At 36.2% G+C, this 14,289-nt stretch overlaps 1 non-coding gene across 1 annotated transcript; it reads left to right on the forward strand.

Annotated features, from left to right (window-relative positions):
• The first annotated feature begins 13,958 nt into the window (after positions 1–13,958).
• LOC121211509 (small nucleolar RNA R71) lies at positions 13,959–14,065 on the forward strand. Its single transcript, XR_005906733.1, has one exon. It is a non-coding gene; the product is annotated as a small nucleolar RNA R71 (small nucleolar RNA).
• The last annotated feature ends 224 nt before the right edge of the window (positions 14,066–14,289 follow it).

Raw genomic sequence — 14,289 nt, forward strand, 5'->3', positions numbered from 1 at the left:
GTTTTGTGATGTTTGATGATGAATAATGAAAGATATGTCTTAGATTAACATGTTTTGTCTTGGGATTTTTGATGAATTTGAGTATTTAGGGCTAGATTGTGAAAATAAATTTTTGAGGGACTAAAATGTGAAATAAATGAAATGTATGGACTTGTATGAATACAAGGAAGATTCAGCCTAACTATAGTGTTGTGAGATTTTGTGTATTTTGTGTTTTATGCAATAGGGACTAAATTGCAAAAAGTGTAAAATGTCTGGGGCAAAATGGTAATTTGCCCATTTAAGTGTTTTTGGATAAAATTGAATGATTTGATGAATAAAAGGGTTAAATTTGACTATGTTTAGATCAAGGAACGAAGAAAACGAATTTGGATCGGGGGAAATCGAAGGTAATCGAATAGTCGATCGTGTTTGCTGATATCCGAGGTAAGTCTATTAGCAACTAAAAGTTATTTAGTTAATATTTATACATGCATACTAATTTTATCTTATGATTGAGCTATAATTTAAAGTATAATAGTTGAATAAACTTTGGACTATAGATATTGTATATAACATGTTCGAATATACAAGTATGATCTTGTATAAATTATTGGATTAATCAAAGGTATGTATAAGATATAGGTATATATATATATATGGTTTGAATGATTATATAAGTATGTATATATATATATAAAGTCGAATAAGCATGCAAATATACATGCATGTGTTGTGTATTGAATTTAATTATGTCATTATAAGTATGCGAGGATTGATTGTGCATTTATATATGTACAAGTTTTTGTTTTGAAATTGAGTATGAAATTATACATTCATATGGTAGATTCGAATATGTATAAATGCACATGTATAAATTCTTGAATCGAAATTTGGTATGGAATTATATATGTATGTGAAAGTTTCGATTTTGTATGTATATTCACGTAAAAGTTTTTGAATGGTAGTGAAGATATGAAGTTGTTAGTTTGAATTATTATAAAGTGATTGAATGTAATACAGACGTTACGTCTAGCAGGCTTAATGCCGGTGAAGTAATTCAGACTTTAAGTCTAGCAGGCTTAATGCCGGTGATACATTTCAGACTTTAAGTCTAGCAGGCTTAATGCCGGTGATACATTTCAGACTATATGTCTAGCAGGCTTAATGCCGGTGATACATTTCAGACTATATGTCTAGCAGGCTAAGTGCCGGTGTACTGAATCAGGCTTTAAGCCTAGCAGGCAAAATGCCGGTGAATCTGTTTAAATTGTGTTAGAATATGCAATGGATATATCTATGATTTGTGATTATATGAAATCGATGAATACATATGTACATTAGATATATGTGATTGCTGAATTTATAAATGCATATGGTGATATGTGGTAGTTAAACATATATATGTTGAGCCTATGTGTTTGATAATTAATCATGTATGCATTTGAGATATATATATATGTGTATTTCGAATGTATGTGTTACCTAGGTATTCAGGTATAAATTCGTAATGAGTATATTTATATACAAACAAATATAAGATGTGATTGATGTATATATATTTGTGTTAGATTTGAATTGATTTAGACCTTACCATGAGTGTACATATACAATCGGTTTGATATGTATATAATATGTATATATATGCTCGGTGGTATACATTCAATTGTAATGTTGTTTTGTATAATATATATATTAAACTGAATTCATCCGACAGGTATACATATCTGACTATAAATGAAATGGTCTGAGTAGAATAATGTATGAATGTTAGTTGGTTGTGTTAGTTGAAATTTCAGTAGAATAGATTAAAAAGGTTATAATAATTATGTGTTTATAATTATACATTTAGTTATGCTGGAGACTTACTAAGCTATAAAAGCTTACTTCGTTTGCTTTCGTTCATTCGTTTTTATAGATTTGGAGACGCGTTACGAGCTCGGGGATCATCAGCACAGTCCATCACACTATCGACTTCTTTTGGTATTTTGTTAAATAATTGAACTCGATCTTATGGCATGTATAGGCTTGATAATGTTTTGGATAATTTTGAATCCTATTGTGTAAATAGCAATGCGAAAAGAGTTTAACTTCCATGCTTGAATTTGATTATATATGTTCATGAATTGGACTTGCATTTGGAATTAGATATTAAAGTTATTTTTATGTGAACTTGGTTTCGTAATGCCTCGTAACCCTGATTCGGCGACGGAGACGGGTTAGGGGTGTTACATTTTATTGGTATCAGAGCTACGGTTTAGTCGATTCTCGGAACTAGCGTAGCGTGTATGAGTCTAGCTATACATGCCATATTTTTATATCGAGATAGTGTGATGACTGCTGACGTCTAAAAATGTGTTTTCGTAAAGTAATGGATCCCGAACGAGCCGTAGCTGATGATGTTGAGAGTATAGCGCCTGCTCCCGCGCAAGGGACAGAGCCAGTAGATTCTCGACCAATCTCGAGTAACCAGGAGGGAGAGGCTAAACAAGCCTTCTACCAAATGATGAATGACTGGTTTACTCATTATGTCCGAACTAATCCGGTTACACAACAACCTCCACCCCCGACTAATCCATCTTCGATTCCTGTTATACCCCAAGTAAGTGATCCGATGAGATTACTTAAGCCTCCGGTTGACAAAATTCGAAAACACGGGGCCGAAGAGTTCAGAGCTACTGATGATGATGATGCTGAGCGAGCTGAATTCTGGCTTGATAATACTATTTGAGTGTTTGATGAGTTGTCTTGCACCCCTGATGAGTGCTTGAAATGTGCCATATCTTTGCTACGGGACACTGCATATCACTGGTGGAATACACTAGTATCGGTGGTTCCGAAAGAGCGAGTGACCTGGGAATTCTTTCAGACTGAGTTTCGTAAGAAATACATCAGCCAGAGATTCATTGATCAGAAACGTAAGGAATTTCTTGAACTGAAACAGGGTCGTATGACAGTGACAGAATATGAGCGGAAATTTGTGAGACTTAGTAGATATGCTCGAGAGTGTGTTTCAACTGAAGCTATCATGTGTAGAAGATTTGAAGATGGGTTGAATGAAGATATTAAACTGTTAGTTGGTATACTTGAGATAAAAGAGTTCGTAGTACTTGTTGAACGAGCTTGTAAAGCTGAGGAGCTCGGGAAAGAGAAGAGGAAAGCTGACTATGAAGCTCGAGATTCTCGTAAAAGATCATTCAGTAAATCATTTCAGTCGACCTCAAGGAAATTCAGAGAGGATCATAGCCAATCTAAAGCTACTGCAGGGTTTCCTAAGTATGATCGAGATCGACCCCCTGTGAGTTCACGAGCTACTTCAGTTGCTAGCGTTGGTAGTGTTCGACAAAATAGATCAGAGTGCAAGCATTGTGGGAAATGGCATCCTGGGGATTGCAGATTCCATGATCGGTCTTGCTTCAAGTGTGGTTCAAAAGATCATTTCATTCGAGGGTGTCCGATGGTAGCTGAGCAAAACACTGTGCAGGATACCAGACCGAGTAATGTGCCAGTCCGAGGTAGACCGCCGAGACAATTGAGTAATGTAAGTGGTAGTCAGAGAGGAACCAGGGACACAGCAATTCGATCTGAGGCCCGTGCACCTGCCAGAGCTTATGCCATCCGTGCTCGAGAGGAGGCTTCTTCTCCAGATGTTATTACTGGTACTTTCACTCTTTATGATACTAATGTTATTGCATTGATTGATCCTGGTTCGACTCATTCTTATGTGTGTGAGACTTTAGTATTCAGTAAGACTTTGCCTGTTGAGTCTACTGAGTTTGTAATTAAAGTATCGAACCCCCTGGGCCGGTGTGTTTTGGTTGAAAAAGTGTGCAAGAATTGTCCGTTGATGATTCGAGATTTATGTTTTCCAGCTATTTGATGTTGTTACCAGCCGACGAGTTCGATATAATTCTGGGTATGGATTGGTTAACTCTGCATGATGCTATTGTAAACTGCAAACGGAAAACTATTGATCTACGGTGTCAGAATGATGAGATTATTCGGATCGAATCTAATGATCTGAATGGTTTATCAGCAATAATATCCTCGATGTCGGCTCAGAAGTATGTGAGAAGGGGTTGTGAAGCTTACCTTGCATTTGTTCTTGATAGTAAAGTGACCGAAAAGAAGATTGAATCTGTACCAGTAGTGTGTGAGTATTCAGACGTGTTTCCCGAAGAATTACCGGGTTTGCCACCTATTCGAGAGGTAGAGTTTGGTATTGAGTTAGTACCAGGGACGACTCCCATATCGATAGCTCCGTACCGTATGGCACCGACCGAATTAAAAGAATTGAAAGTACAGTTGCAAGAGCTGACTGATAAAGGTTTTGCACGACCGAGTTTCTCTCCTTGGGGTGCACCAGTTCTATTTGTGAGAAAGAAAGACGGAACGATGACAATGTGCATTGATTACCGGCAACTCAATAAAGTGACTATAAAGAATAAGTATCCGTTACCACGGATTGATGATTTGTTCGATCAGTTGAAAGGGGCTACTGTGTTTTCAAAGATAGATCTGAGATCAGGCTACTATCAGTTGCGAGTTAAAGACTCTGATGTGCCAAAGACTGCTTTCCGAACGAGGTACGGACATTATGAGTTTCTTGTTATGCCTTTCGGACTTACTAATGCACCTGCTATTTTCATGGATTTGATGAATCGGATCTTTAGGAAGTATCTGGATCGGTTTGTGGTAGTATTTATTGATGACATCTTGATCTACTCTCGAGACGAAAATGAGCATGCTGAACATCTGAGACTTGTGTTACAAACTTTGCGAGATAAGCAGTTGTATGCAAAGTTTAGTAAATGTGAGTTCTGGTTACGTGAAGTCAGTTTTCTGGGCCATGTTGTATCAGCATCGGGTATTTGGGTTGATCCGAGTAAAATTTCAGCTATACTTGATTGGAAACCTCCGAGGAATGTTTCGGAAGTTCGAAGCTTTCTGGGGCTCGCTGGCTATTATAGACGTTTTGTGAAAGGGTTCTCTATGATTGCGACCCCGATGACAAGGCTACTACAAAAAGACGTTAAGTTTGAGTGGTCAGAAAAGTGCCAGAAAAGTTTCGATCAGTTGAAAGCTCTTTTAACCAAAGCTCCAGTCCTAGTTCAACCCGAATCGGGTAAAGAGTTTGTTATCTATAGTGATGCATCTTTAAATGGTTTGGGCTGTGTATTGATGCAGGAAGGCAAAGTTGTAGCCTATGCCTCGAGACAGTTAAAGCCGCATGAAAAGAACTATCCGACGCATGATCTGGAATTGGCCGCTATTGTATTTGCGTTAAAAATATGGCGTCACTATCTGTTTGGCGAAAGATGTCATGTTTATTCCGATCATAAAAGCTTGAAATATTTGATGACTCAGAAAGATCTGAATTTGAGACAGCGTCGATGGTTGGAATTGTTGAAAGATTACGAGCTTGTGATTGACTATCATCCGGGAAAGGCTAATGTTGTTGCTGATGCCCTAAGTCGAAAATCATTGTTTGCTTTGCGTGCAATGAACGCGCATATGGCTATGTCTGACGATGGTGTGATAGTAGCTGAGTTGAAAGCAAAATCGTTATTTATTCAACAGATTTGTGAAGCCCAGAAAGTCGATGATGATTTAATTGCAAAACGAGCTCAGTGTGACTTAAATGTTGATTCAGAGTTTCTAGTTGATGCTGAGAATTGTTTGAGATTTAGAAACCAATTATGTGTTCCGAAAAATCCAGAGTTAATTCAGATGATTTTGAATGAAGCCCATAATAGTCGATTTTCTGTTCATCCGGGTAGCACAAAAATGTATAATGATCTGAAACAACACTATTGGTGGCATGGAATGAAACGGGACATTTCTGACTTTGTTTCGAAATGTTTAATATGTCAGCAAGTAAAGGCCGAACATCAGGTACCTTCTGGATTGCTGCAGCCGATCATGATACCTGAATGGAAATGGGACAGAGTTACGATGGATTTTGTATCCGGTTTACCGTTGACACCGAGCAAGAAAGATGCAATCTGGGTTATTGTTGATAGGTTGACAAAATCGGCGCACTTTATTCCGATTCGCACGGATTTCCCACTCGATAAACTTGCTGAATTGTATGTTTTTCAAATTGTGAGATTGCATGGTGTGCCTATTTCTATCGTTTCAGATAGAGACCCGAGATTCACATCGCGATTTTGGAAGAAATTACAAGATGCTTTAGGTACGAAGCTACATTTTAGCACAGCTTTCCATCCGCAAACAGATGGTCAATCTGAGCGAATCATTCAGATACTTGAGGATATGTTGAGATGTTGCATACTTGAGTTTGAAGGTACGTGGGAACGATATTTACCTTTGATTGAATTTGCTTATAATAACAGCTTTCAATCTAGTATCAAAATGGCACCTTATGAGGCTTTGTACGGTCGTAAATGTCGTACACCACTGTATTGGACCGAGCTCAGTGAAAATAAGATACACGGGGTTGATTTGATTAAAGAGACCGAACAGAAAGTGGAAGTGATTCGGGACAGTCTGAAATCAGCATCGGATCGTCAGAAATCTTATGCGGATTTGAAAAGAAAAGATATAGAATTTCAGACCGGCGATAAAGTGTTTTTGAAAGTCTCACCATGGAAGAAAGTACTCAGATTCGGTCGTAAAGGCAAATTGAGTCCAAGATTCATTGGACCGTATGAGATTATAGAGCGTGTCGGACCGGTTGCTTATAGATTGATGTTACCACCTGAGCTAGAAAAGATTCACAATGTATTTCATGTTTCGATGCTCCGTAGATACCGATCTGATCCTTCACATGTGATTTGTCCGACGGAGATTGAAATTAACCCTGATATGTCATATGAAGAAGAACCGATTAGCATTCTGGCTCGTGAGATCAAAGAATTACGAAATAAGAAAATTCCGTTAGTTAAGTGTTGTGGCATAAACATGGAGTTGAAGAAGCAACTTGGGAGTCAGAAGATACAATGAAAGAGCGTTATCCGAACCTATTCACCGGTAAGATTTTCGGGGACGAAAATCCCTAAGGGGGGGAGAGTTGTAACAACCCGGTTTTGACCCTAATCGGAACAGTGGTTTCGGGACCACAAATCCGAGTCTGAAAAAAAATATATATATTTTTATATTATTTTCTGTGTTTATTATGTGTGAATTTACTAGTGTAAAAATTTCGTGCTTTAATTTCGCCGTTTGAGTGTCCGATTAAATAAAAAGGATTAAATCGCGTAAAATAAAAATTTATTGGTTATTTTTAAAAAGGGGCTGAGTAGTGGTTGTTCTTTTAATATGGAGGTTTAGTTTTGCAATTTAACCATTAAAAAGAATAGTGGGCCGCATTATGTGTATAATATATATAGTTTTTATATTAATTACAAATGTTATAATATATAGTATATTATAATTTTATAATTTAAACAAATAAAGACCACCATCATCTTTTATTTCCTTACCATCTATTCGAAACTAAGAAAAGAAAATAAAAGAAGAACAACCAAGCTATTCGGCCAACTTTGATGCTTGATTTAAGGTATGTTTGGTTTCGGTTTTTGATGATTTTTACGTTTTTGAGATCGTTGCTTTGAATACTACCTGACCCATGCTTGAATTTCTGATTTTGATGAATATCTTGAGTTATGCCATTGATGAATGTTTGTGTTTTGTGATGTTTGATGATGAATAATGAAAGATATGTCTTAGATTAACATGTTTTGTCTTGGGATTTTTGATGAATTTGAGTATTTAGGGCTAGATTGTGAAAATAAATTTTTGAGGGACTAAAATGTGAAATAAATGAAATGTATGGACTTGTATGAATACAAGGAAGATTCGGCCTAACTATAGTGTTGTGAGATTTTGTGTATTTTGTGTTTATGCAATAGGGACTAAATTGCAAAAAGTGTAAAATGTCTGGGGTAAAATGGTAATTTTCCCATTTAAGTGTTTTTGGATAAAATTGAATGATTTGATGAATAAAAGGGTTAAATTTGACTATGTTTAGATCAAGGAACGAAGAAAACGAATTTGGATCGGGGGAAATCGAAGGTAATCGAATAGTCGATCGTGTTTGCTGATATCCGAGGTAAGTCTATTAGCAACTAAAAGTTATTTAGTTAATATTTATACATGCATACTAATTTTATCTTATGATTGAGCTATAATTTAAAGTATAATAGTTGAATAAACTTTGGACTATAGATATTGTATATAACATGTTCGAATATACAAGTATGATCTTGTATAAATTATTGGATTAATCAAAGGTATGTATAAGATATAGGTATATATATACATATATGGTTTGAATGATTATATAAGTATGTATATATATATATAAAGTCGAATAAGCATGCAAATATACATGCATGTGTTGTGTATTGAATTTAATTATGTCATTATAAGTATGCGAGGATTGATTGTGCATTTATATATGTACAAGTTTTTGTTTTGAAATTGAGTATGAAATTATACATTCATATGGTAGATTCGAATATGTATAAATGCACATGTATAAATTCTTGAATCGAAATTTGGTATGGAATTATATATGTATGTGAAAGTTTCGATTTTGTATGTATATTCACGTAAAAGTTTTTGAATGGTAGTGAAGATATGAAATTGTTAGTTTGAATTATTATAAAGTGATTGAATGTAATAAAGACGTTACGTCTAGCAGGCTTAATGCCGGTGAAGTAATTCAGACTTTAAGTCTAGCAGGCTTAATGCCGGTGATACATTTCAGACTTTAAGTCTAGCAGGCTTAATGCCGGTGATACATTTCAGACTATATGTCTAGCAGGCTTAATGCCGGTGATACATTTCAGACTATATGTCTAGCAGGCTAAGTGCCGGTGTACTGAATCAGGCTTTAAGCCTAGCAGGCAAAATGCCGGTGAATCTGTTTAAATTGTGTTAGAATATGCAATGGATATATCTATGATTTGTGATTATATGAAATCGATGAATACATATGTACATTAGATATATGTGATTGCTGAATTTATAAATGCATATGGTGATATGTGGTAGTTAAACATATATATGTTGAGCCTATGTGTTTGATAATTAATCAAGTATGCATTTGAGATATATATATATATGTGTATTTCGAATGTATGTGTTACCTAGGTATTCAGGTATAAATTCGTAATGAGTATATTTATATACAAACAAATATAAGATGTGATTGATGTATATATATTTGTGTTAGATTTGAATTGATTTAGACCTTACCATGAGTGTACATATACAATCGGTTTGATATGTATATAATATGTATATATATGCTCGGTGGTATACATTCAATTGTAATGTTGTTTTGTATAATATATATATTAAACTGAATTCATCCGACAGGTATACATATCTGACTATAAATGAAATGGTCTGAGTAGAATAATGTATGAATGTTAGTTGGTTGTGTTAGTTGAAATTTCAGTAGAATAGATTAAAAAGGTTATAATAATTATGTGTTTATAATTATACATTTAGTTATGCTGGAGACTTACTAAGCTATAAAAGCTTACTTCGTTTGCTTTCGTTCATTCGTTTTTATAGATTTGGAGACGCGTTACGAGCTCGGGGATCATCAGCACAGTCCATCACACTATCGACTTCTTTTGGTATTTTGTTAAATAATTGAACTCGATCTTATGGCATGTATAGGCTTGATAATGTTTTGGATAATTTTGAATCCTATTGTGTAAATAGCAATGCGAAAAGAGTTTAACTTCCATGCTTGAATTTGATTATATATGTTCATGAATTGGACTTGCATTTGGAATTAGATATTAAAGTTATGTTTATGTGAGCTTGGTTTCGTAATGCCTCGTAACCCTGATTCGGCGACGGAGACGGGTTAGGGGTGTTACAAGCATCATCTACTTTCATTGTCCAATCATTCCTGTTTAATTCTACTGTGTTTTCTAAGATACGTTTAAGCTCTCGGTTTGCTACTTCGACTTGGCCACTAGTTTGAAGGTGATAAGGGGTAGCTGTTTTGTGATGAACTCTATATTTCTTAAGGGTCTTGTCAAATTGGGCGTTAAAAAAATGAGTACCCCTATCACTGATAATTGCTCTAGGTGTACCAAAGCGAGAGAAAAGTTCCTTAAGGAATCATACTACTACTCTAGCATCATTAGTAGGTAAAGCTTTGGCTTCTACCCATTTGAACATATAATCAGTAGCTAGTAAGATGTATTTCTTCCCGAATGAACTAGGGAATGGATCCATGAAGTCGATACCCTAAACGTCAAATATTTCACATGAGAGCATATATGTCTGAGGCATTTCATCACATTTGGATATATTACCTATCCTTTGACATTTGTCGCAAGAAGTAACATACCTGTTGGCGTCTTTGGATAGACTGGGTCAATAAAAACCTGATTCGATGACTTTATGTGTGGTCTTATTTCCGCCGTAATGTCCTCCAGCCGGTCCTGAGTGGCAATTTTCCAAGATTTTCAATGCTTCTGTCCTTGTAACGCATCTCCTAATGATTTGATCTGCACATTTACGGAAAAGAAAAGGGTCTTCCCAGAAGTAGTTTTTCACATTAGTGAAGAATCACTTCATTTGCTGATGTGTCAACCCTTTTGGGATAATGTTAGTGGCTAAAAAATATTCAATATCTGCAAACTAAGGTACCTCAGAATCAGATATAGCAAAAAATTGTTCTTCAGGGAATGAATCATTTATTTCAATGTCATCTGGTTCTTTGGTACTTGAGTTTTCAAGCCTAGAGAGATGGTCAGCCACAAGATTTTCAGCTCTTTTCTTATCCTTAATCTCCAAGTCAAATTCCTGCAATAATAAGATCCATCGAATGAGTCGAGGTTTTGCATCAGTTTTAGTCAAAAGGTGGCGAAGAGCAGAATGGTCAGTATAAACGACAACTTTAGACAATATTAAATATGGCCTAAATTTATCGAATATAAAATCCACAGCTAGCAGCTCTTTCTCCGTGGTGGTGTAGTTTTCTTATGCGGCTGTCAAAGTCCTGCTAGCATAATAGATAGGTTGAAAATGTTTATCTCTTCGCTGTCCCAAAACTGCACATACTGTAAAATCACTAGCGTCGCACATTAGTTAAAAAGGTGAATTCCAATCAGGTGCAATTATAATTGGAGCTTTAGTCAGTTTATCCATTAAAGTATTAAATGCTTCTAAACACTCCTGATCGAAATTAAAAGGCATATCTTTTTCTAGTAATTTAGCCAAAGGCTTAGCTATTCTGGAAAAGTCTTTAATAAATCTTCTACAAAACCCAACATGTCCTAAGAAGCTCCTTATAGCCTTAACCGAATTAGGGGGTAGTTTTTCAATGGTTTCAATTTTAGATTTATCAACCTCAATCCCTCTGCTAGAAATTTTATGTCCTAACACAATACCTTCTTGAACCATAAAGTGACATTTTTCCCAGTTAAGCACAAGGTTTGTTTCCTCACATCTTATTAACACTCGTTTTAAATTTTTTAGGCAAAGATGGAAAGAGTTACCGAAAATCGAAAAATCATCCATAAATACCTCCATGATGTCTTCTAAGAGTTCATCAAAAATGGCCATCATGCAGCGCTGAAAAGTAGCAGGAGCATTACATAATCCAAAAGGAATTCTACGATAAGTAAACGTACCATATGGACATCTAAACGTCATCTTTTCTTTATCTTCAGGAGCTATTGGGATTTGGAAATAGCCAGAGAGTCTGTCTAAAAAACAGTAGTACATGTGTCCTGACAATCTTTCCAACATTTGGTCAATGAATGGAAGGGGAAAGTGGTCTTTTCTCATGCATCATTTAGCTTCCTATAATCAATGCACACTCTCCAACCTGTGACTGTCCTTGTTGGGATTAATTCATTCTTCTCATTGGCTACAACAGTCATGCCTCCTTTCTTAGGAACAACATGCACTGGACTCACCTAAGAATTGTCAAAAATAGGATAAATATTTCTAGCATCTAGGAGTTTAATTACCTCAGCTTTAACAACTTCCTTCATGTTGGGGTTCAGTCATCTTTGGGCTTGCACGCATGGTTTATATTCATCTTCCATGAAAATTTTATGGGTACAAAAAGAAGGGCTGATCCCTTTAATGTCAGAAATTTTCCAAGCTATGGCCCTTTTATGCTCGCTCAAAACTTGGAGCAATTCCTCTTTCTCCTTGGGTTGCAAGTTGGATGCAATAATTACTGGTAATGTGGAATTATGTCCAAGGAATGCATATTCCAAGTGATTCGGCAATTGTTTAAGTACCAGTTTGGGAGGCTTAAGTTCATCTTTTACCTTAATTCCCTCATATTTTGATAGTTTTGGGGAGGTTTCATTGGAGTTTAGTTTGGTTCCTATTTCAGAATCATCATCCATCCCCTCTCCTTGGGCGAGACACAGTTCCATCGTGTCCTTGTATACGATTTCCTAAAATGAATCTTGAGTAGCATGATCAATAGAGTCGATAAAATAACATGAGTCATCCTGTTCTCTAGAAAATTTCGTGACATCATAAATTTTAAAAATAATCTCTTCATCAACTACTCTAAGTACCAATTTACCATCACCCACATCAATTACAACTCTAGCAGTGGCTAAAAATCACCGACCTAAAATTAAAGGCACCTCAACATCTTCATCCATGTCAAGCACAATGAAATCAATAGGGAATATAAATTTATCTACTTTTACAAGTACGTCCTCTATAATTCCCCTAGGATATTTAACATATCTATCAGCTAATTGAATACTCATCCTAGTGGGTTTAGGTTCCCCAAGACCAAGTTGTTTAAACATTTTATATGGCATCAAATTAATGATGGCGCCTAAATTAGCTTGTGCTTTATCAAAATTCAAACTACCAATTAAACAGGGAATAGTAAAACTTCATGGGTCTTTCAATTTGATTGGCAGTTTCTTTTGGAGTATGGCTGAGCACTCTTCATTAAGCTCCGCTGTAGATAAGTCTTCAAACTTCCTTTTGATTGTTAGAAGCTCTTTTAAGAATTTTGCATATGTAGACATATGCGATATAGCTTCAACAAAAGGTAAGTTAATATGCAGTTGTTTAAAAAGTTCAAGAAATTTACCGAATTGTGCATCCATGCGGTCTTTCTTCAACTTTGCTGGGTATGGGATTGGTGGTTTATATTCTTTTGGCATTAAGTTGTCATTGTTTTCAGGTTCGACCTCCTTTCTGTCAGCTTCTTGCAGTGGCTTCTTTTCAAATTCAGCTAACACTTTCCCACTCCTTAATGTAACTGCTTTCACGTGCTCTTTTGGGTTGGGTTCAGTGTTACTAGGTAGACTTCCTGGTGGTCTTTCAGATATCAATTTAGCGAGCTGACCTATCTGAGTTTCGAGCCCTTGGATCGACGCTTGTTAATTTTTAAGTGTTGTCTCGGTATTCTGAAAACGAGTTTTTGACACTGAGATGAATTTTGTTAGCATCTCCTCAAGGTTCGGCTTTTTCTCTTGTTGGTAGGGTGGTTGTTGGAATCTTGGAGGTGGTGGTGTCTGATTCCCTTGGCCTCCCCATGAGAAATTTGGGTGGTTCCTTCAACCTACATTGTAAGTATTACTATAAGGATTATTTTAGATCGAGGATTATTACCCATGTAAATTAACTGCTCGTTCTCCATGTTGTGGCCATAGGGTGGGTATTCTGAATTGCTTGATCCACCTCCACTTGCTTTGCACTACATTACTGGGTGAACCTGTGAAGAACTAAGAAAACCATCAATTTTCTTATTCAAGAGTTCTATCTAATTAAAGAGCATGGTGACCAAATCGCCATTATAAACACCGGCTGTTTTCATTGTCTTTGTCCTCATGACTTACCAATGATAGTTATTCAGTGACATCTCCTCTATAAATTCATAGGCATCTTCAGGTGTCTTATTATTAATGGTTCTGCCAGCAGCTGCATCAACCATCTGCCGAGTCGAAGGGTTCAAGCCATTGTGAAATGTTTGGACCTGTAGCCAGAGTGGTAACCCATGGTGAGGGCATCTTCGCAAAAGGTCCTTGTATCTCTCCCATGCATCTTAGAGTGTTTTTAAATCCCTCTGTACAAAAGAGAAGATATCATTACGTAATTTGGCTATTTTATCCGGCGGAAAATATTTTAATAAAATTTTTCGGTCATCTGTTCCCAAGTAGTGATTAATCCTTGTGGCAACGAGTTCAACCACTGTTTAGCCTTATTCCTCAACGAAAAGGGAAACAACCGAAGGCGAATGGCGTCATCAGAAACGCCATTAATTTTAAAAGTGTCACAAAACTCTAAGAAATTTGCCAAGTGAGCGTTGGAATCCTCGTCTTG

The sequence above is a fragment of the Gossypium hirsutum genome, chromosome A12 (assembly GCF_007990345.1).
Source record: "Gossypium hirsutum isolate 1008001.06 chromosome A12, Gossypium_hirsutum_v2.1, whole genome shotgun sequence".
NCBI classification, from domain to species: domain Eukaryota; kingdom Viridiplantae; phylum Streptophyta; class Magnoliopsida; order Malvales; family Malvaceae; genus Gossypium; species Gossypium hirsutum.